This window comes from Phalangium opilio, unplaced genomic scaffold (genome assembly GCF_054372755.1).
Source record: "Phalangium opilio isolate 3A_F unplaced genomic scaffold, DU_Popi_V2 ptg000230l_1, whole genome shotgun sequence".
Taxonomy (NCBI): Eukaryota; Metazoa; Arthropoda; class Arachnida; order Opiliones; family Phalangiidae; genus Phalangium; species Phalangium opilio.
In genome coordinates this window covers 760797-778582 of record NW_028324221.1, presented here as the reverse complement: position 1 = coordinate 778582, position 17786 = coordinate 760797, and the positions used below count along the sequence as shown (strand labels likewise).

Sequence of the window (17786 nt, the reverse complement as noted above, 5' to 3'; positions counted from 1 at the left end):
GCTTTTACAGGGGAACTCGGGTTTAAACCAAGGACCTCTCGATCTGCAGTCGAATGCTCTACCACTGAGCTATTCCCCCTTGTTCATAGCCGTAATGTCGATTTAACTAAAATAAACGGAATGATCCGTGCTGTTACAGGGGGAATTCGGGTTTTTAACGAAGGACCTCTCGATCTGCAGTAAATGCTCTACCACTGAGCTATTCCCCCTTGTTCAGAACCGTAATGTCGATTTAACCAAAATAAACGAAATGATCCGTGCTGTTGCAGGGGGAACTCGGGTTTAAACCAAGGACCTCTCGATCTGCAGTCGAATGCTCTACCACTGAGCTATTACCCCTTGTTCAAGGCCCCAAAGTCGATTTAACTAAAATAAACGGAATGATCCGTGCTGTTACAGGGGGAACTCGGGTTTGAACCAAGGACCTCTCGATCTGCAGTCGAATGCTCTACCACTGAGCTACTCCCCCTTGTTCATAGCCGTAATGTCGATTTAACTAAAATAAACGAAATGATCCGTGCTGTTGCAGGGGGAACTCGGTTTTAAACCAAGGACCTCTCGATCTGCAGTCGAATGCTCTACCACTGAGCTATTACCCCTTGTTCAAGGCCCCAAAGTCGATTTAACTAAAATAAACGGAATGATCCGTGCTGTTACAGGGGGAACTCGGGTTTGAACCAAGGACCTCTCGATCTGCAGTCGAATGCTCTACCACTGAGCTATTCCCCCTTGTTCATAGCCGTAATGTCGATTTAACTAAAATAAACGGAATGATCCGTGCTTTTACAGGGGGAACATAGGTTTGAACCAAGGACCTCTCGATCTGCAGTCGAATGCTCTACCACTGAGCTATTCCCCCTTGTTCAAGGCCCCAAAGTCGATTTATCTAAAATAAACGGAATGATCCGTTCTTTTACAAGGGGAACTTGGGTTTGAACGAAGGACCTCTCGATCTGCAGTCGAATGCTCTACCACTGAGCTATTCCCCCTTGTTCAAGGCCGTTATGTCGATTTAACTAAAATAAACGGAATGATCCGTGCTGTTACAGGGGGAACTCGGGTTTGAACCAAGGACCTCTCGATCTGCAGTCGAATGCTCTACCACTGAGCTATTCCCCCTTGTTCAAGGCCCCAATGTCGATTTAACTAAAATAAACGTAATGATCCGTGCTGTTACAGGGGTAACTTGGGCTTGAACCAAGGACCTCTTGATCTGCAGTCGAATGCTCTACCACTGAGCTATTCCCCCTTGTTCAAGGCCCCAAAGTCGATTTAACTAAAATAAACGGAATGATCCGTTCTTTTACAAGGGGAACTTGGGTTTGAACGAAGGACCTCTCGATCTGCAGTCGAATGCTCTACCACTGAGCTATTCCCCCTTGTTCAAGGCCGTTATGTCGATTTAACTAAAATAAACGGAATGATCCGTGCTGTTACAGGGGGAACATAGGTTTGAACCAAGGACCTCTCGATCTGCAGTCGAATGCTCTACCACTGAGCTATTCCCCCTTGTTCAAGGCCCCAAAGTCGATTTATCTAAAATAAACGGAATGATCCGTTCTTTTACAAGGGGAACTTGGGTTTGAACGAAGGACCTCTCGATCTGCAGTCGAATGCTCTACCACTGAGCTATTCCCCCTTGTTCAAGGCCCCAAAGTCGATTTAACTAAAATAAACGGAATGATCCGTTCTTTTACAAGGGGAACTTGGGTTTGAACGAAGGACCTCTCGATCTGCAGTCGAATGCTCTACCACTGAGCTATTCCCCCTTGTTCATAGCCGTAATGTCGATTTAACTAAAATAAACGGAATGATCCGTGCTTTTACAGGGGGAACATAGGTTTGAACCAAGGACCTCTCGATCTGCAGTCGAATGCTCTACCACTGAGCTATTCCCCCTTGTTCAAGGCCCCAAAGTCGATTTATCTAAAATAAACGGAATGATCCGTTCTTTTACAAGGGGAACTTGGGTTTGAACGAAGGACCTCTCGATCTGCAGTCGAATGCTCTACCACTGAGCTATTCCCCCTTGTTCAAGGCCGTTATGTCGATTTAACTAAAATAAACGGAATGATCCGTGCTGTTACAGGGGGAACTCGGGTTTGAACCAAGGACCTCTCGATCTGCAGTCGAATGCTCTACCACTGAGCTATTCCCCCTTGTTCAAGGCCCCAATGTCGATTTAACTAAAATAAACGTAATGATCCGTGCTGTTACAGGGGGAACTTGGGTTTGAACCAAGGACCTCTTGATCTGCAGTCGAATGCTCTACCACTGAGCTATTCCCCCTTGTTCAAGGCCCCAAAGTCGATTTAACTAAAATAAACGGAATGATCCGTTCTTTTACAAGGGGAACTTGGGTTTGAACGAAGGACCTCTCGATCTGCAGTCGAATGCTCTACCACTGAGCTATTCCCCCTTGTTCAAGGCCGTTATGTCGATTTAACTAAAATAAACGGAATGATCCGTGCTGTTACAGGGGGAACTTGGGTTTGAACCCAGGACCTCTCGATCTGCAGTCGAATGCTCTACCACTGAGCTATTCCCCCTTTTTCGGAACCGTAATGTCGATTTAACCAAAATAAACGAAATGATCCGCGCTGTTACAGGGGGAACTCGGGTTTGAACCAAGAACCTCTCGATCTGCAGTCGAATGCTCTACCACTGAGCTACTCCCCCTTGTTCATAGCCGTAATGTCGATTTAACTAAAATAAACGAAATGATCCGTGCTGTTGCAGGGGGAACTCGGGTTTAAACCAAGGACCTCTCGATCTGCAGTCGAATGCTCTACCACTGAGCTATTACCCCTTGTTCAAGGCCCCAAAGTCGATTTATCTAAAATAAACGGAATGATCCGTTCTTTTACAAGGGGAACTTGGGTTTGAACGAAGGACCTCTCGATCTGCAGTCGAATGCTCTACCACTGAGCTATTCCCCCTTGTTCAAGGCCCCAAAGTCGATTTAACTAAAATAAACGGAATGATCCGTTCTTTTACAAGGGGAACTTGGGTTTGAACGAAGGACCTCTCGATCTGCAGTCGAATGCTCTACCACTGAGCTATTCCCCCTTGTTCATAGCCGTAATGTCGATTTAACTAAAATAAACGGAATGATCCGTGCTTTTACAGGGGGAACATAGGTTTGAACCAAGGACCTCTCGATCTGCAGTCGAATGCTCTACCACTGAGCTATTCCCCCTTGTTCAAGGCCCCAAAGTCGATTTATCTAAAATAAACGGAATGATCCGTTCTTTTACAAGGGGAACTTGGGTTTGAACGAAGGACCTCTCGATCTGCAGTCGAATGCTCTACCACTGAGCTATTCCCCCTTGTTCAAGGCCGTTATGTCGATTTAACTAAAATAAACGGAATGATCCGTGCTGTTACAGGGGGAACTCGGGTTTGAACCAAGGACCTCTCGATCTGCAGTCGAATGCTCTACCACTGAGCTATTCCCCCTTGTTCAAGGCCCCAATGTCGATTTAACTAAAATAAACGTAATGATCCGTGCTGTTACAGGGGGAACTTGGGTTTGAACCAAGGACCTCTTGATCTGCAGTCGAATGCTCTACCACTGAGCTATTCCCCCTTGTTCAAGGCCCCAAAGTCGATTTAACTAAAATAAACGGAATGATCCGTTCTTTTACAAGGGGAACTTGGGTTTGAACGAAGGACCTCTCGATCTGCAGTCGAATGCTCTACCACTGAGCTATTCCCCCTTGTTCAAGGCCGTTATGTCGATTTAACTAAAATAAACGGAATGATCCGTGCTGTTACAGGGGGAACTTGGGTTTGAACCCAGGACCTCTCGATCTGCAGTCGAATGCTCTACCACTGAGCTATTCCCCCTTTTTCGGAACCGTAATGTCGATTTAACCAAAATAAACGAAATGATCCGCGCTGTTACAGGGGGAACTCGGGTTTGAACCAAGAACCTCTCGATCTGCAGTCGAATGCTCTACCACTGAGCTACTCCCCCTTGTTCATAGCCGTAATGTCGATTTAACTAAAATAAACGAAATGATCCGTGCTGTTGCAGGGGGAACTCGGGTTTAAACCAAGGACCTCTCGATCTGCAGTCGAATGCTCTACCACTGAGCTATTACCCCTTGTTCAAGGCCCCAAAGTCGATTTAACTAAAATAAACGGAATGATCCGTGTTGTTACAGGGGGAACTAGGGTTTGAACCAAGGACCTCTCGATCTGCAGTCGAATGCTCTACCACTGAGCTATTCCCCCTTGTTCATAGCCGTAATGTCGATTTAACTAAAATAAACGGAATGATCCGTGCTTTTACAGGGGGAACATAGGTTTGAACCAAGGACCTCTCGATCTGCAGTCGAATGCTCTACCACTGAGCTATTCCCCCTTGTTCAAGGCCCCAAAGTCGATTTATCTAAAATAAACGGAATGATCCGTTCTTTTACAAGGGTAACTTGGGTTTGAACGAAGGACCTCTCGATCTGCAGTCGAATGCTCTACCACTGAGCTATTCCCCCTTGTTCAAGGCCGTTATGTCGATTTAACTAAAATAAACGGAATGATCCGTGCTGTTACAGGGGGAACTCGGGTTTGAACCAAGGACCTCTCGATCTGCAGTCGAATGCTCTACCACTGAGCTATTCCCCCTTGTTCAAGGCCCCAATGTCGATTTAACTAAAATAAACGTAATGATCCGTGCTGTTTCAGGGGGAACTTGGGTTTGAACCAAGGACCTCTTGATCTGCAGTCGAATGCTCTACCACTGAGCTATTCCCCCTTGTTCAAGGCCCCAAAGTCGATTTAACTAAAATAAACGGAATGATCCGTTCTTTTACAAGGGGAACTTGGGTTTGAACGAAGGACCTCTCGATCTGCAGTCGAATGCTCTACCACTGAGCTATTCCCCCTTGTTCAAGGCCCCAAAGTCGATTTAACTAAAATAAACGGAATGATCCGTTCTTTTACAAGGGGAACTTGGGTTTGAACGAAGGACCTCTCGATCTGCAGTCGAATGCTCTACCACTGAGCTATTCCCCCTTGTTCATAGCCGTAATGTCGATTTAACTAAAATAAACGGAATGATCCGTGCTTTTACAGGGGGAACATAGGTTTGAACCAAGGACCTCTCGATCTGCAGTCGAATGCTCTACCACTGAGCTATTCCCCCTTGTTCAAGGCCCCAAAGTCGATTTATCTAAAATAAACGGAATGATCCGTTCTTTTACAAGGGGAACTTGGGTTTGAACGAAGGACCTCTCGATCTGCAGTCGAATGCTCTACCACTGAGCTATTCCCCCTTGTTCAAGGCCGTTATGTCGATTTAACTAAAATAAACGGAATGATCCGTGCTGTTACAGGGGGAACTCGGGTTTGAACCAAGGACCTCTCGATCTGCAGTCGAATGCTCTACCACTGAGCTATTCCCCCTTGTTCAAGGCCCCAATGTCGATTTAACTAAAATAAACGTAATGATCCGTGCTGTTACAGGGGGAACTTGGGTTTGAACCAAGGACCTCTTGATCTGCAGTCGAATGCTCTACCACTGAGCTATTCCCCCTTGTTCAAGGCCCCAAAGTCGATTTAACTAAAATAAACGGAATGATCCGTTCTTTTACAAGGGGAACTTGGGTTTGAACGAAGGACCTCTCGATCTGCAGTCGAATGCTCTACCACTGAGCTATTCCCCCTTGTTCAAGGCCGTTATGTCGATTTAACTAAAATAAACGGAATGATCCGTGCTGTTACAGGGGGAACTTGGGTTTGAACCCAGGACCTCTCGATCTGCAGTCGAATGCTCTACCACTGAGCTATTCCCCCTTTTTCGGAACCGTAATGTCGATTTAACCAAAATAAACGAAATGATCCGCGCTGTTACAGGGGGAACTCGGGTTTGAACCAAGAACCTCTCGATCTGCAGTCGAATGCTCTACCACTGAGCTACTCCCCCTTGTTCATAGCCGTAATGTCGATTTAACTAAAATAAACGAAATGATCCGTGCTGTTGCAGGGGGAACTCGGGTTTAAACCAAGGACCTCTCGATCTGCAGTCGAATGCTCTACCACTGAGCTATTACCCCTTGTTCAAGGCCCCAAAGTCGATTTAACTAAAATAAACGGAATGATCCGTGTTGTTACAGGGGGAACTAGGGTTTGAACCAAGGACCTCTCGATCTGCAGTCGAATGCTCTACCACTGAGCTATTCCCCCTTGTTCAAGGCCCCAAAGTCGATTTATCTAAAATAAACGGAATGATCCGTTCTTTTACAAGGGTAACTTGGGTTTGAACGAAGGACCTCTCGATCTGCAGTCGAATGCTCTACCACTGAGCTATTCCCCCTTGTTCAAGGCCGTTATGTCGATTTAACTAAAATAAACGGAATGATCCGTGCTGTTACAGGGGGAACTCGGGTTTGAACCAAGGACCTCTCGATCTGCAGTCGAATGCTCTACCACTGAGCTATTCCCCCTTGTTCAAGGCCCCAATGTCGATTTAACTAAAATAAACGTAATGATCCGTGCTGTTTCAGGGGGAACTTGGGTTTGAACCAAGGACCTCTTGATCTGCAGTCGAATGCTCTACCACTGAGCTATTCCCCCTTGTTCAAGGCCCCAAAGTCGATTTAACTAAAATAAACGGAATGATCCGTTCTTTTACAAGGGGAACTTGGGTTTGAACGAAGGACCTCTCGATCTGCAGTCGAATGCTCTACCACTGAGCTATTCCCCCTTGTTCAAGGCCGTTATGTCGATTTAACTAAAATAAACGGAATGATCCGTGCTGTTACAGGGGGAACTTGGATTTGAACCCAGGACCTCTCGATCTGCAGTCGAATGCTCTACCACTGAGCTATTCCCCCTTTTTCGGAACCGTAATGTCGATTTAACCAAAATAAACGAAATGATCCGTGCTGTTATAGGGGGAACTCGGGTTTGAACCAAGAACCTCTCGATCTGCAGTCGAATGCTCTACCACTGAGATATTCCCCCTTGTTCAAGGCCCAAATGTCGATTTAACTAAAATAAACGTAATGATCCGTGCTGTTACAGGGGGAACTCGGGTTTGAACCAAGGACCTCTCGATCTGCAGTCGAATGCTCTACCACTTAGCTATTCCCCCTTTAAAAGGCCGTAATGTCGGTTTAACTAAAATAAACGGAATGATCCGTGCTATTACAGGGGGAACTCCGGTTTGAACCAAGGACCTCTCGATCTGCAGTCGAATGCTCTACCACTGAGCTACTCCCCCTTGTTCATAGCCGTAATGTCGATTTAACTAAAATAAACGAAATGATCCGTGCTGTTGCAGGGGGAACTCGGGTTTAAACCAAGGACCTCTCGATCTGCAGTCGAATGCTCTACCACTGAGCTATTACCCCTTGTTCAAGGCCCCAAAGTCGATTTAACTAAAATAAACGGAATGATCCGTGTTGTTACAGGGGGAACTAGGGTTTGAACCAAGGACCTCTCGATCTGCAGTCGAATGCTCTACCACTGAGCTATTCCCCCTTGTTCATAGCCGTAATGTCGATTTAACTAAAATAAACGGAATGATCCGTGCTTTTACAGGGGGAACATAGGTTTGAACCAAGGACCTCTCGATCTGCAGTCGAATGCTCTACCACTGAGCTATTCCCCCTTGTTCAAGGCCCCAAAGTCGATTTATCTAAAATAAACGGAATGATCCGTTCTTTTACAAGGGTAACTTGGGTTTGAACGAAGGACCTCTCGATCTGCAGTCGAATGCTCTACCACTGAGCTATTCCCCCTTGTTCAAGGCCGTTATGTCGATTTAACTAAAATAAACGGAATGATCCGTGCTGTTACAGGGGGAACTCGGGTTTGAACCAAGGACCTCTCGATCTGCAGTCGAATGCTCTACCACTGAGCTATTCCCCCTTGTTCAAGGCCCCAATGTCGATTTAACTAAAATAAACGTAATGATCCGTGCTGTTTCAGGGGGAACTTGGGTTTGAACCAAGGACCTCTTGATCTGCAGTCGAATGCTCTACCACTGAGCTATTCCCCCTTGTTCAAGGCCCCAAAGTCGATTTAACTAAAATAAACGGAATGATCCGTTCTTTTACAAGGGGAACTTGGGTTTGAACGAAGGACCTCTCGATCTGCAGTCGAATGCTCTACCACTGAGCTATTCCCCCTTGTTCAAGGCCGTTATGTCGATTTAACTAAAATAAACGGAATGATCCGTGCTGTTACAGGGGGAACTTGGATTTGAACCCAGGACCTCTCGATCTGCAGTCGAATGCTCTACCACTGAGCTATTCCCCCTTTTTCGGAACCGTAATGTCGATTTAACCAAAATAAACGAAATGATCCGTGCTGTTATAGGGGGAACTCGGGTTTGAACCAAGAACCTCTCGATCTGCAGTCGAATGCTCTACCACTGAGATATTCCCCCTTGTTCAAGGCCCAAATGTCGATTTAACTAAAATAAACGTAATGATCCGTGCTGTTACAGGGGGAACTCGGGTTTGAACCAAGGACCTCTCGATCTGCAGTCGAATGCTCTACCACTTAGCTATTCCCCCTTTAAAAGGCCGTAATGTCGGTTTAACTAAAATAAACGGAATGATCCGTGCTATTACAGGGGGAACTCCGGTTTGAACCAAGGACCTCTCGATCTGCAGTCGAATGCTCTACCACTGAGCTATTCCCTTTTGTTCAGAGCCGTTATGTCGATTTAACTAAAATAAACGGAATGATCCGTGCAGTTACAGGGGAACTCGCGTTTGAACGAAGGACCTCTCGATCTGCAGTCGAATGCTCTACCACTGAGCTATTCCCCCTTGTTCAAGGCCGTTATATCGATTTAACTAAAATAAACAAAATGATCCGTGCTGTTACAGGGGGAACTCGGGTTTGAACCAAGGACCTCTCGATCTGCAGTCGAATGCTCTACCACTGAGCTATTCCCCTTGTTCATAGCCGTAATGTCGATTTAACTAAAATAAACGGAATGATCCGTGCTTTTACAGGGGGAACTTGGGTTTGAAAGAAGGACCTCTCGATCTGCAGTCGAATGCTGTACAACTGAGCTAATCCCCCTTGTTCAGAACCGTAATGTCGATATAACCAAAATAAACGAAATGATCCGTGCTGTTACGGGGGGAACTCGGGATTAAACCAAGGACCTCTCGATCTGCAGTCGAATGCTCTACCACTGAGCTATTACCCCTTGTTCAAGGCCCCAAAGTCGATTTAACTAAAATAAACGGAATGATCCGTGCTGTTACAGGGGGAATTCGGGTTTTTAACGAAGGACCTCTCGATCTGCAGTAAATGCTCTACCACTGAGCTATTGCCCCTTGTTCAGAACCGTAATGTCGATTTAACAAAAATAAACGAAATGATCCGTGCTGTTACAGGGGGATTTCGGGTTTGAACCAAGGACCTCTCGATCTGCAGTCGAATGCTCTACCACTGAGCTATTCCCCCTTGTTCATAGCCGTAATGTCGATTTAACTAAAATAAACGGAATGATCCGTGCTTTTACAGGGGCAACTTAGGTTTGAACCAAGGACCTCTCGATCTGCAGTCGAATGCTCTACCACTGAGCTATTCCCCCTTGTTCAAGGCCCCAAAGTCGATTTAACTAAAATAAACGGAATGATCCGTTCTTTTACAAGGGGAACTTGGGTTTGAACGAAGGACCTCTCGATCTGCAGTCGAATGCTCTACCACTGAGCTATTCCCCCTTGTTCAAGGCCGTTATGTCGATTTAACTAAAATAAACGGAATGATCCGTGCTGTTACAGGGGGAACTTGGGTTTGAACCAAGGACCTCTCGATCTGCAGTCGAATGCATTACCACTGAGCTATTCCCCCTTTTTCAGAACCGTAATGTCGATTTAACCAAAACAAACGAAATGATCCGTGCTGTTACAGGGGGAACTCGGGTTTGAACCAAGGACCTCTCGATCTGCAGTCGAATGCTCTACCACTGAGCTATTCCACCTTGTCCAAGGCCCCAATGATGATTTAACTAAAATAAACGGAATGATCCGTGCTATTACAGGGGGAACTCCGGTTTGAACCAAGGACCTCTCGATCTGCAGTCGAATGCTCTACCACTGAGCTATTCCCTTTTGTTCAGAGCCGTAATGTCGATTTAACTAAAATAAACTGAATGATCCGTGCAGTTACAGGGGAACTCGCGTTTGAACGAAGTACCTCTCGATCTGCAGTCGAATGCTCTACCACTGAGCTATTCCCCCTTGTTCCAGGCCGTTATATCGATTTAACTAAAATAAACGAAATGATCCGTGCTGTTACAGGGGGAACTCGGGTTTGAACCAAGGACCTCCCGATCTGCAGTCGAATGCTCTACCACTGAGCTATTACCCCTTGTTCAAGGCCCCAAGGTCGATTTAACTAAAATAAACGGAATGATCCGTGCTGTTACAGGGGGAATTCGGCTTTTTAACGAAGGACCTCTCGATCTGCAGTAAATGCTCTACCACTGAGCTATTCCCCCTTGTTCAGAACCGTAATGTCGATTTAACCAAAATAAACGAATTGATCCGTGCTGTTACACGGGGAACTCGGGCTTGAACCCAGGACCTCTCGATCTGCAGTCGAATGCTCTACCACTGAGCTATTACCCCTTGTTCAAGGCCCCAAGGTCGATTTAACTAAAATAAACGGAATGATCCGTGCTGTTACAGGGGGAATTCGGCTTTTTAACGAAGGACCTCTCGATCTGCAGTAAATGCTCTACCACTGAGCTATTCCCCCTTGTTCAGAACCGTAATGTCGATTTAACCAAAATAAACGAAATGATCCGTGCTGTTACAGGGGGAACTCGGGTTTGAACCAAGAACCTCTCGATCTGCAGTCGAATGCTCTACCACTGAGATATTCCCCCTTGTTCAAGGCCCAAATGTCGATTTAACTAAAATAAACGGAATGATCCGTGCTATTACAGGGGGAACTCCGGTTTGAACCAAGGACCTCTCGATCTGCAGTCGAATGCTCTACCACTGAGCTATTCCCTTTTGTTCAGAGCCGTTATGTCGATTTAACTAAAATAAACGGAATGATCCGTGCAGTTACAAGGGAACTCGCGTTTGAACGAAGGACCTCTCGATCTGCAGTCGAATGCTCTACCACTGAGCTATTCCCCCTTGTTCAAGGCCGTTATATCGATTTAACTAAAATAAACGAAATGATCCGTGCTGTTACAGGGGGAACTCGGGTTTGAACCAAGGACCTCTCGATCTGCAGTCGAATGCTCTACCACTGAGCTATTCCCCTTGTTCATAGCCGTAATGTCGATTTAACTAAAATAAACGGAATGATCCGTGCTTTTACAGGGGGAACTTGGGTTTGAAAGAAGGACCTCTCGATCTGCAGTCGAATGCTGTACAACTGAGCTAGTCCCCCTTGTTCAGAACCGTAATGTCGATTTAACCAAAATAAACGAAATGATCCGTGCTGTTACAGGGGGAACTCGGGTTTAAACCAAGGACCTCTTTTTCTGCAGTCGAATGCTCTACCACTGAGCTATTACCCCTTGTTCAAGGCCCCAAAGTCGATTTAACTAAAATAAACGGAATGATCCGTGCTGTTACAGGGGGAATTCGGGTTTTTAACGAAGGACCTCTCGATCTGCAGTAAATGTTCTACCACTGAGCTATTCCCCCTTGTTCAGAACCGTAATGTCGATTTAACAAAAATAAACGAAATGATCCGTGCTGTTACAGGGGGAACTCGGGTTTGAACCAAGGACCTCTCGATCTGCAGTCGAATGCTCTACCACTGAGCTATTCCCCCTTGTTCATAGCCGTAATGTCGATTTAACTAAAATAAACGGAATGATCCGTGCTTTTACAGGGGGAACTTAGGTTTGAACCAAGGACCTCTCGATCTGCAGTCGAATGCTCTACCACTGAGCTATTCCCCCTTGTTCAAGGCCCCAAAGTCGATTTAACTAAAATAAACGGAATGATCCGTTCTTTTACAAGGGGAACTTGGGTTTGAACGAAGGACCTCTCGATATGCAGTCGAATGCTCTACCACTGAGCTATTCCCCCTTGTTCAAGGCCGTTATGTCGATTTAACTAAAATAAACGGAATGATCCGTGCTGTTACAGGGGGGACTTGGGTTTGAACCAAGGACCTCTCGATCTGCAGTCGAATGCTCTACCACTGAGCTATTCCCCCTTTTGCAGAACCGTAATGTCGATTTAACCAAAATAAACGAAATGATCCGTGCTGTTACAGGGGGAACTCGGGTTTGAACCAAGGACCTCTCGATCTGCAGTCGAATGCTCTACCACTGAGCTATTCCACCTTGTTCAAGGCCCCAATGTCGATTTAACTAAAATAAACGGAATGATCCGTGCTATTACAGGGGGAACTCCGGTTTGAACCCAGGACCTCTCGATCTGCAGTCGAATGCTCTACCACTGAGCTATTACCCCTTGTTCAAGGCCCCAAGGTCGATTTAACTAAAATAAACGGAATGATCCGTGCTGTTACAGGGGGAATTCGGCTTTTTAACGAAGGACCTCTCGATCTGCAGTAAATGCTCTACCACTGAGCTATTCCCCCTTGTTCAGAACCGTAATGTCGATTTAACCAAAATAAACGAAATGATCCGTGCTGTTACAGGGGGAACTCGGGTTTGAACCAAGAACCTCTCGATCTGCAGTCGAATGCTCTACCACTGAGATATTCCCCCTTGTTCAAGGCCCAAATGTCGATTTAACTAAAATAAACGGAATGATCCGTGCTATTACAGGGGGAACTCCGGTTTGAACCAAGGACCTCTCGATCTGCAGTCGAATGCTCTACCACTGAGCTATTCCCTTTTGTTCAGAGCCGTTATGTCGATTTAACTAAAATAAACGGAATGATCCGTGCAGTTACAAGGGAACTCGCGTTTGAACGAAGGACCTCTCGATCTGCAGTCGAATGCTCTACCACTGAGCTATTCCCCCTTGTTCAAGGCCGTTATATCGATTTAACTAAAATAAACGAAATGATCCGTGCTGTTACAGGGGGAACTCGGGTTTGAACCAAGGACCTCTCGATCTGCAGTCGAATGCTCTACCACTGAGCTATTCCCCTTGTTCATAGCCGTGATGTCGATTTAACTAAAATAAACGGAATGATCCGTGCTTTTACAGGGGGAACTTGGGTTTGAAAGAAGGACCTCTCGATCTGCAGTCGAATGCTGTACAACTGAGCTAGTCCCCCTTGTTCAGAACCGTAATGTCGATTTAACCAAAATAAACGAAATGATCCGTGCTGTTACAGGGGGAACTCGGGTTTAAACCAAGGACCTCTTTTTCTGCAGTCGAATGCTCTACCACTGAGCTATTACCCCTTGTTCAAGGCCCCAAAGTCGATTTAACTAAAATAAACGGAATGATCCGTGCTGTTACAGGGGGAATTCGGGTTTTTAACGAAGGACCTCTCGATCTGCAGTAAATGTTCTACCACTGAGCTATTCCCCCTTGTTCAGAACCGTAATGTCGATTTAACAAAAATAAACGAAATGATCCGTGCTTTTACAGGGGGAACTTAGGTTTGAACCAAGGACCTCTCGATCTGCAGTCGAATGCTCTACCACTGAGCTATTCCCCCTTGTTCAAGGCCCCAAAGTCGATTTAACTAAAATAAACGGAATGATCCGTTCTTTTACAAGGGGAACTTGGGTTTGAACGAAGGACCTCTCGATCTGCAGTCGAATGCTCTACCACTGAGCTATTCCCCCTTGTTCAAGGCCGTTATGTCGATTTAACTAAAATAAACGGAATGATCCGTGCTGTTACAGGGGGAACTTGGGTTTGAACCAAGGACCTCTCGATCTGCAGTCGAATGCTCTACCACTGAGCTATTCCCCCTTTTGCAGAACCGTAATGTCGATTTAACCAAAATAAACGAAATGATCCGTGCTGTTACAGGGGGAACTCGGGTTTGAACCAAGGACCTCTCGATCTGCAGTCGAATGCTCTACCACTGAGCTATTCCACCTTGTTCAAGGCCCCAATGTCGATTTAACTAAAGTAAACGGAATGATCCGTGCTATTACAGGGGGAACTCCGGTTTGAACCAAGGACCTCTCGATCTGCAGTCGAATGCTCTACCACTGAGCTATTCCCTTTTGTTCAGATTCGTAATGTCGATTTAACTAAAATAAACTGAATGATCCGTGCAGTTACAGGGGAACTCGCGTTTGAACGAAGTACCTCTCGATCTGCAGTCGAATGCTCTACCACTGAGCTATTCCCCCTTGTTCCAGGCCGTTATATCGATTTAACTAAAATAAACGAATTGATCCGTGCTGTTACAGGGGGAACTCTGGTTTGAACCAAGGACCTCTCGATCTGCAGTCGAATGCTCTACCACTGAGCTATTACCCCTTGTTCAAGGCCCCAAGGTCGATTTAACTAAAATAAACGGAATGATCCGTGCTGTTACAGGGGGAATTCGGGTTTTTAACGAAGGACCTCTCGATCTGCAGTAAATGCTTTACCACTGAGCTATTCCCCCTTGTTCAGAACCGTAATGTCGATTTAACCAAAATAAACGAAATGATCCGTGCTGTTACAGGGGGAACTCGGGTTTAAAGCAAGGACCTCTCGATCTGCAGTCGAATGCTCTACCACTGAGCTATTACCCCTTGTTCAAGGCGCCAAAGTCGATTTAACTAAAATAAACGGAATGATCCGTGCTGTTACAGGGGGAATTCGGGTTTTTAACGAAGGACCTCTCGATCTGCAGTAAATGCTCTACCACTGAGCTATTCCCCCTTGTTCAAGGCCCCAAAGTCGATTTAACTAAAATAAACGGAATGATCCGTTCTTTTACAAGGGGAACTTGGGTTTGAACGAAGGACCTCTCGATCTGCAGTCGAATGCTCTACCACTGAGCTATTCCCTTTTGTTCAGAGCCGTAATGTCGATTTAACTAAAATAAACTGAATGATCCGTGCAGTTACAGGGGAACTCGCGTTTGAACGAAGGACCTCTCGATCTGCAGTCGAATGCTCTACCACTGAGCTATTCCCCCTTGTTCCAGGCCGTTATATCGATTTAACTAAAATAAACGAAATGATCCGTGCTGTTACAGGGGGAACTCGGGTTTGAACCAAGGACCTCTCGATCTGCAGTCGAATGCTCTACCACTGAGCTATTCCCCTTGTTCATAGCCGTGATGTCGATTTAACTAAAATAAACGGAATGATCCGTGCTTTTACAGGGGGAACTTGGGTTTGAAAGAAGGACCTCTCGATCTGCAGTCGAATGCTGTACAACTGAGCTAGTCCCCCTTGTTCAGAACCGTAATGTCGATTTAACCAAAATAAACGAAATGATCCGTGCTGTTACAGGGGGAACTCGGGTTTAAACCAAGGACCTCTTTTTCTGCAGTCGAATGCTCTACCACTGAGCTATTACCCCTTGTTCAAGGCCCCAAAGTCGATTTAACTAAAATAAACGGAATGATCCGTGCTGTTACAGGGGGAATTCGGGTTTTTAACGAAGGACCTCTCGATCTGCAGTAAATGTTCTACCACTGAGCTATTCCCCCTTGTTCAGAACCGTAATGTCGATTTAACAAAAATAAACGAAATGATCCGTGCTGTTACAGGGGGAACTCGGGTTTGAACCAAGGACCTCTCGATCTGCAGTCGAATGCTCTACCACTGAGCTATTCCCCCTTGTTCATAGCCGTAATGTCGATTTAACTAAAATAAACGGAATGATCCGTGCTTTTACAGGGGGAACTTAGGTTTGAACCAAGGACCTCTCGATCTGCAGTCGAATGCTCTACCACTGAGCTATTCCCCCTTGTTCAAGGCCCCAAAGTCGATTTAACTAAAATAAACGGAATGATCCGTTCTTTTACAAGGGGAACTTGGGTTTGAACGAAGGACCTCTCGATCTGCAGTCGAATGCTCTACCACTGAGCTATTCCCCCTTGTTCAAGGCCGTTATGTCGATTTAACTAAAATAAACGGAATGATCCGTGCTGTTACAGGGGGAACTTGGGTTTGAACCAAGGACCTCTCGATCTGCAGTCGAATGCTCTACCACTGAGCTATTCCCCCTTTTGCAGAACCGTAATGTCGATTTAACCAAAATAAACGAAATGATCCGTGCTGTTACAGGGGGAACTCGGGTTTGAACCAAGGACCTCTCGATCTGCAGTCGAATGCTCTACCACTGAGCTATTCCACCTTGTTCAAGGCCCCAATGTCGATTTAACTAAAGTAAACGGAATGATCCGTGCTATTACAGGGGGAACTCCGGTTTGAACCAAGGACCTCTCGATCTGCAGTCGAATGCTCTACCACTGAGCTATTCCCTTTTGTTCAGATTCGTAATGTCGATTTAACTAAAATAAACTGAATGATCCGTGCAGTTACAGGGGAACTCGCGTTTGAACGAAGTACCTCTCGATCTGCAGTCGAATGCTCTACCACTGAGCTATTCCCCCTTGTTCCAGGCCGTTATATCGATTTAACTAAAATAAACGAATTGATCCGTGCTGTTACAGGGGGAACTCTGGTTTGAACCAAGGACCTCTCGATCTGCAGTCGAATGCTCTACCACTGAGCTATTACCCCTTGTTCAAGGCCCCAAGGTCGATTTAACTAAAATAAACGGAATGATCCGTGCTGTTACAGGGGGAATTCGGGTTTTTAACGAAGGACCTCTCGATCTGCAGTAAATGCTTTACCACTGAGCTATTCCCCCTTGTTCAGAACCGTAATGTCGATTTAACCAAAATAAACGAAATGATCCGTGCTGTTACAGGGGGAACTCGGGTTTAAAGCAAGGACCTCTCGATCTGCAGTCGAATGCTCTACCACTGAGCTATTACCCCTTGTTCAAGGCGCCAAAGTCGATTTAACTAAAATAAACGGAATGATCCGTGCTGTTACAGGGGGAATTCGGGTTTTTAACGAAGGACCTCTCGATCTGCAGTAAATGCTCTACCACTGAGCTATTCCCCCTTGTTCAAGGCCCCAAAGTCGATTTAACTAAAATAAACGGAATGATCCGTTCTTTTACAAGGGGAACTTGGGTTTGAACGAAGGACCTCTCGATCTGCAGTCGAATGCTCTACCACTGAGCTATTCCCTTTTGTTCAGAGCCGTAATGTCGATTTAACTAAAATAAACTGAATGATCCGTGCAGTTACAGGGGAACTCGCGTTTGAACGAAGGACCTCTCGATCTGCAGTCGAATGCTCTACCACTGAGCTATTCCCCCTTGTTCCAGGCCGTTATATCGATTTAACTAAAATAAACGAAATGATCCGTGCTGATACAGGGGGAATTCGGGTTTGAACCAAGGACCTCTCGATCTGCAGTCGAATGCTCTACCACTGAGCTATTACCCCTTGTTCAAGGCCCCAAGGTCGATTTAACTAAAATAAACGGAATGATCCGTGCTGTTACAGGGGGAATTCGGGTTTTTAACGAAGGACCTCTCGATCTGAAGTAAATGCTCTACCACTGAGCTATTCCCCCTTCTTCAAGGCCCCAAAGTCGATTTAACTAAAATAAACGGAATGATCCGTTCTTTTACAAGGGGAACTTGGGTTTGAACGAAGGACCTCTCGATCTGCAGTCGAATGCTCTACCACTGAGCTATTCCCCCTTGTTCAAGTCCGTTATGTCGATTTAACTAAAATAAACGGAATGATCCGTGCTGTTACAGGGGGAACTTGGGTTTGAACCAAGGACCTCTCGATCTGCAGTCGAATGCTCTACCACTGAGCTTTTCCCCCTTTTTCAGAACCGTAATGTCTATTTAACCAAAATAAACGAA

General features: G+C 45.8%; 29 non-coding genes across 29 annotated transcripts; all 29 read right to left on the bottom strand.

The window, feature by feature from the left end:
• Positions 1-397: 397 nt before the first annotated feature.
• Positions 398-469, bottom strand: TRNAC-GCA (transfer RNA cysteine (anticodon GCA)). The gene has a single exon. It is a non-coding gene; the product is annotated as a tRNA-Cys (tRNA).
• A 188-nt stretch (positions 470-657) lies between these two features.
• TRNAC-GCA (transfer RNA cysteine (anticodon GCA)) lies at positions 658-729 on the bottom strand. The gene has a single exon. It is a non-coding gene; the product is annotated as a tRNA-Cys (tRNA).
• Positions 730-1047: 318 nt separating this feature from the next.
• On the bottom strand, positions 1048-1119 carry TRNAC-GCA (transfer RNA cysteine (anticodon GCA)). The gene has a single exon. It is a non-coding gene; the product is annotated as a tRNA-Cys (tRNA).
• A 968-nt stretch (positions 1120-2087) lies between these two features.
• TRNAC-GCA (transfer RNA cysteine (anticodon GCA)) lies at positions 2088-2159 on the bottom strand. The gene has a single exon. It is a non-coding gene; the product is annotated as a tRNA-Cys (tRNA).
• Positions 2160-2217: 58 nt separating this feature from the next.
• Positions 2218-2289, bottom strand: TRNAC-GCA (transfer RNA cysteine (anticodon GCA)). The gene has a single exon. It is a non-coding gene; the product is annotated as a tRNA-Cys (tRNA).
• Positions 2290-2607: 318 nt separating this feature from the next.
• TRNAC-GCA (transfer RNA cysteine (anticodon GCA)) lies at positions 2608-2679 on the bottom strand. The gene has a single exon. It is a non-coding gene; the product is annotated as a tRNA-Cys (tRNA).
• A 708-nt stretch (positions 2680-3387) lies between these two features.
• On the bottom strand, positions 3388-3459 carry TRNAC-GCA (transfer RNA cysteine (anticodon GCA)). The gene has a single exon. It is a non-coding gene; the product is annotated as a tRNA-Cys (tRNA).
• A 58-nt stretch (positions 3460-3517) lies between these two features.
• TRNAC-GCA (transfer RNA cysteine (anticodon GCA)) lies at positions 3518-3589 on the bottom strand. Its single transcript has one exon. It is a non-coding gene; the product is annotated as a tRNA-Cys (tRNA).
• A 318-nt stretch (positions 3590-3907) lies between these two features.
• Positions 3908-3979, bottom strand: TRNAC-GCA (transfer RNA cysteine (anticodon GCA)). The gene has a single exon. It is a non-coding gene; the product is annotated as a tRNA-Cys (tRNA).
• Positions 3980-4167: 188 nt separating this feature from the next.
• TRNAC-GCA (transfer RNA cysteine (anticodon GCA)) lies at positions 4168-4239 on the bottom strand. Its single transcript has one exon. It is a non-coding gene; the product is annotated as a tRNA-Cys (tRNA).
• A 318-nt stretch (positions 4240-4557) lies between these two features.
• TRNAC-GCA (transfer RNA cysteine (anticodon GCA)) lies at positions 4558-4629 on the bottom strand. Its single transcript has one exon. It is a non-coding gene; the product is annotated as a tRNA-Cys (tRNA).
• Positions 4630-4687: 58 nt separating this feature from the next.
• On the bottom strand, positions 4688-4759 carry TRNAC-GCA (transfer RNA cysteine (anticodon GCA)). Its single transcript has one exon. It is a non-coding gene; the product is annotated as a tRNA-Cys (tRNA).
• Positions 4760-5337: 578 nt separating this feature from the next.
• Positions 5338-5409, bottom strand: TRNAC-GCA (transfer RNA cysteine (anticodon GCA)). The gene has a single exon. It is a non-coding gene; the product is annotated as a tRNA-Cys (tRNA).
• A 58-nt stretch (positions 5410-5467) lies between these two features.
• Positions 5468-5539, bottom strand: TRNAC-GCA (transfer RNA cysteine (anticodon GCA)). Its single transcript has one exon. It is a non-coding gene; the product is annotated as a tRNA-Cys (tRNA).
• Positions 5540-5857: 318 nt separating this feature from the next.
• On the bottom strand, positions 5858-5929 carry TRNAC-GCA (transfer RNA cysteine (anticodon GCA)). The gene has a single exon. It is a non-coding gene; the product is annotated as a tRNA-Cys (tRNA).
• A 188-nt stretch (positions 5930-6117) lies between these two features.
• Positions 6118-6189, bottom strand: TRNAC-GCA (transfer RNA cysteine (anticodon GCA)). Its single transcript has one exon. It is a non-coding gene; the product is annotated as a tRNA-Cys (tRNA).
• A 188-nt stretch (positions 6190-6377) lies between these two features.
• On the bottom strand, positions 6378-6449 carry TRNAC-GCA (transfer RNA cysteine (anticodon GCA)). Its single transcript has one exon. It is a non-coding gene; the product is annotated as a tRNA-Cys (tRNA).
• Positions 6450-6507: 58 nt separating this feature from the next.
• TRNAC-GCA (transfer RNA cysteine (anticodon GCA)) lies at positions 6508-6579 on the bottom strand. The gene has a single exon. It is a non-coding gene; the product is annotated as a tRNA-Cys (tRNA).
• An 837-nt stretch (positions 6580-7416) lies between these two features.
• On the bottom strand, positions 7417-7488 carry TRNAC-GCA (transfer RNA cysteine (anticodon GCA)). Its single transcript has one exon. It is a non-coding gene; the product is annotated as a tRNA-Cys (tRNA).
• Positions 7489-7806: 318 nt separating this feature from the next.
• Positions 7807-7878, bottom strand: TRNAC-GCA (transfer RNA cysteine (anticodon GCA)). The gene has a single exon. It is a non-coding gene; the product is annotated as a tRNA-Cys (tRNA).
• Positions 7879-7936: 58 nt separating this feature from the next.
• Positions 7937-8008, bottom strand: TRNAC-GCA (transfer RNA cysteine (anticodon GCA)). Its single transcript has one exon. It is a non-coding gene; the product is annotated as a tRNA-Cys (tRNA).
• An 836-nt stretch (positions 8009-8844) lies between these two features.
• TRNAC-GCA (transfer RNA cysteine (anticodon GCA)) lies at positions 8845-8916 on the bottom strand. The gene has a single exon. It is a non-coding gene; the product is annotated as a tRNA-Cys (tRNA).
• A 2265-nt stretch (positions 8917-11181) lies between these two features.
• On the bottom strand, positions 11182-11253 carry TRNAC-GCA (transfer RNA cysteine (anticodon GCA)). The gene has a single exon. It is a non-coding gene; the product is annotated as a tRNA-Cys (tRNA).
• A 447-nt stretch (positions 11254-11700) lies between these two features.
• TRNAC-GCA (transfer RNA cysteine (anticodon GCA)) lies at positions 11701-11772 on the bottom strand. The gene has a single exon. It is a non-coding gene; the product is annotated as a tRNA-Cys (tRNA).
• Positions 11773-12999: 1227 nt separating this feature from the next.
• Positions 13000-13071, bottom strand: TRNAC-GCA (transfer RNA cysteine (anticodon GCA)). Its single transcript has one exon. It is a non-coding gene; the product is annotated as a tRNA-Cys (tRNA).
• Positions 13072-13778: 707 nt separating this feature from the next.
• TRNAC-GCA (transfer RNA cysteine (anticodon GCA)) lies at positions 13779-13850 on the bottom strand. Its single transcript has one exon. It is a non-coding gene; the product is annotated as a tRNA-Cys (tRNA).
• Positions 13851-15076: 1226 nt separating this feature from the next.
• Positions 15077-15148, bottom strand: TRNAC-GCA (transfer RNA cysteine (anticodon GCA)). The gene has a single exon. It is a non-coding gene; the product is annotated as a tRNA-Cys (tRNA).
• Positions 15149-15595: 447 nt separating this feature from the next.
• On the bottom strand, positions 15596-15667 carry TRNAC-GCA (transfer RNA cysteine (anticodon GCA)). Its single transcript has one exon. It is a non-coding gene; the product is annotated as a tRNA-Cys (tRNA).
• Positions 15668-15985: 318 nt separating this feature from the next.
• TRNAC-GCA (transfer RNA cysteine (anticodon GCA)) lies at positions 15986-16057 on the bottom strand. Its single transcript has one exon. It is a non-coding gene; the product is annotated as a tRNA-Cys (tRNA).
• Between the last annotated feature and the right edge of the window lie 1729 nt (positions 16058-17786).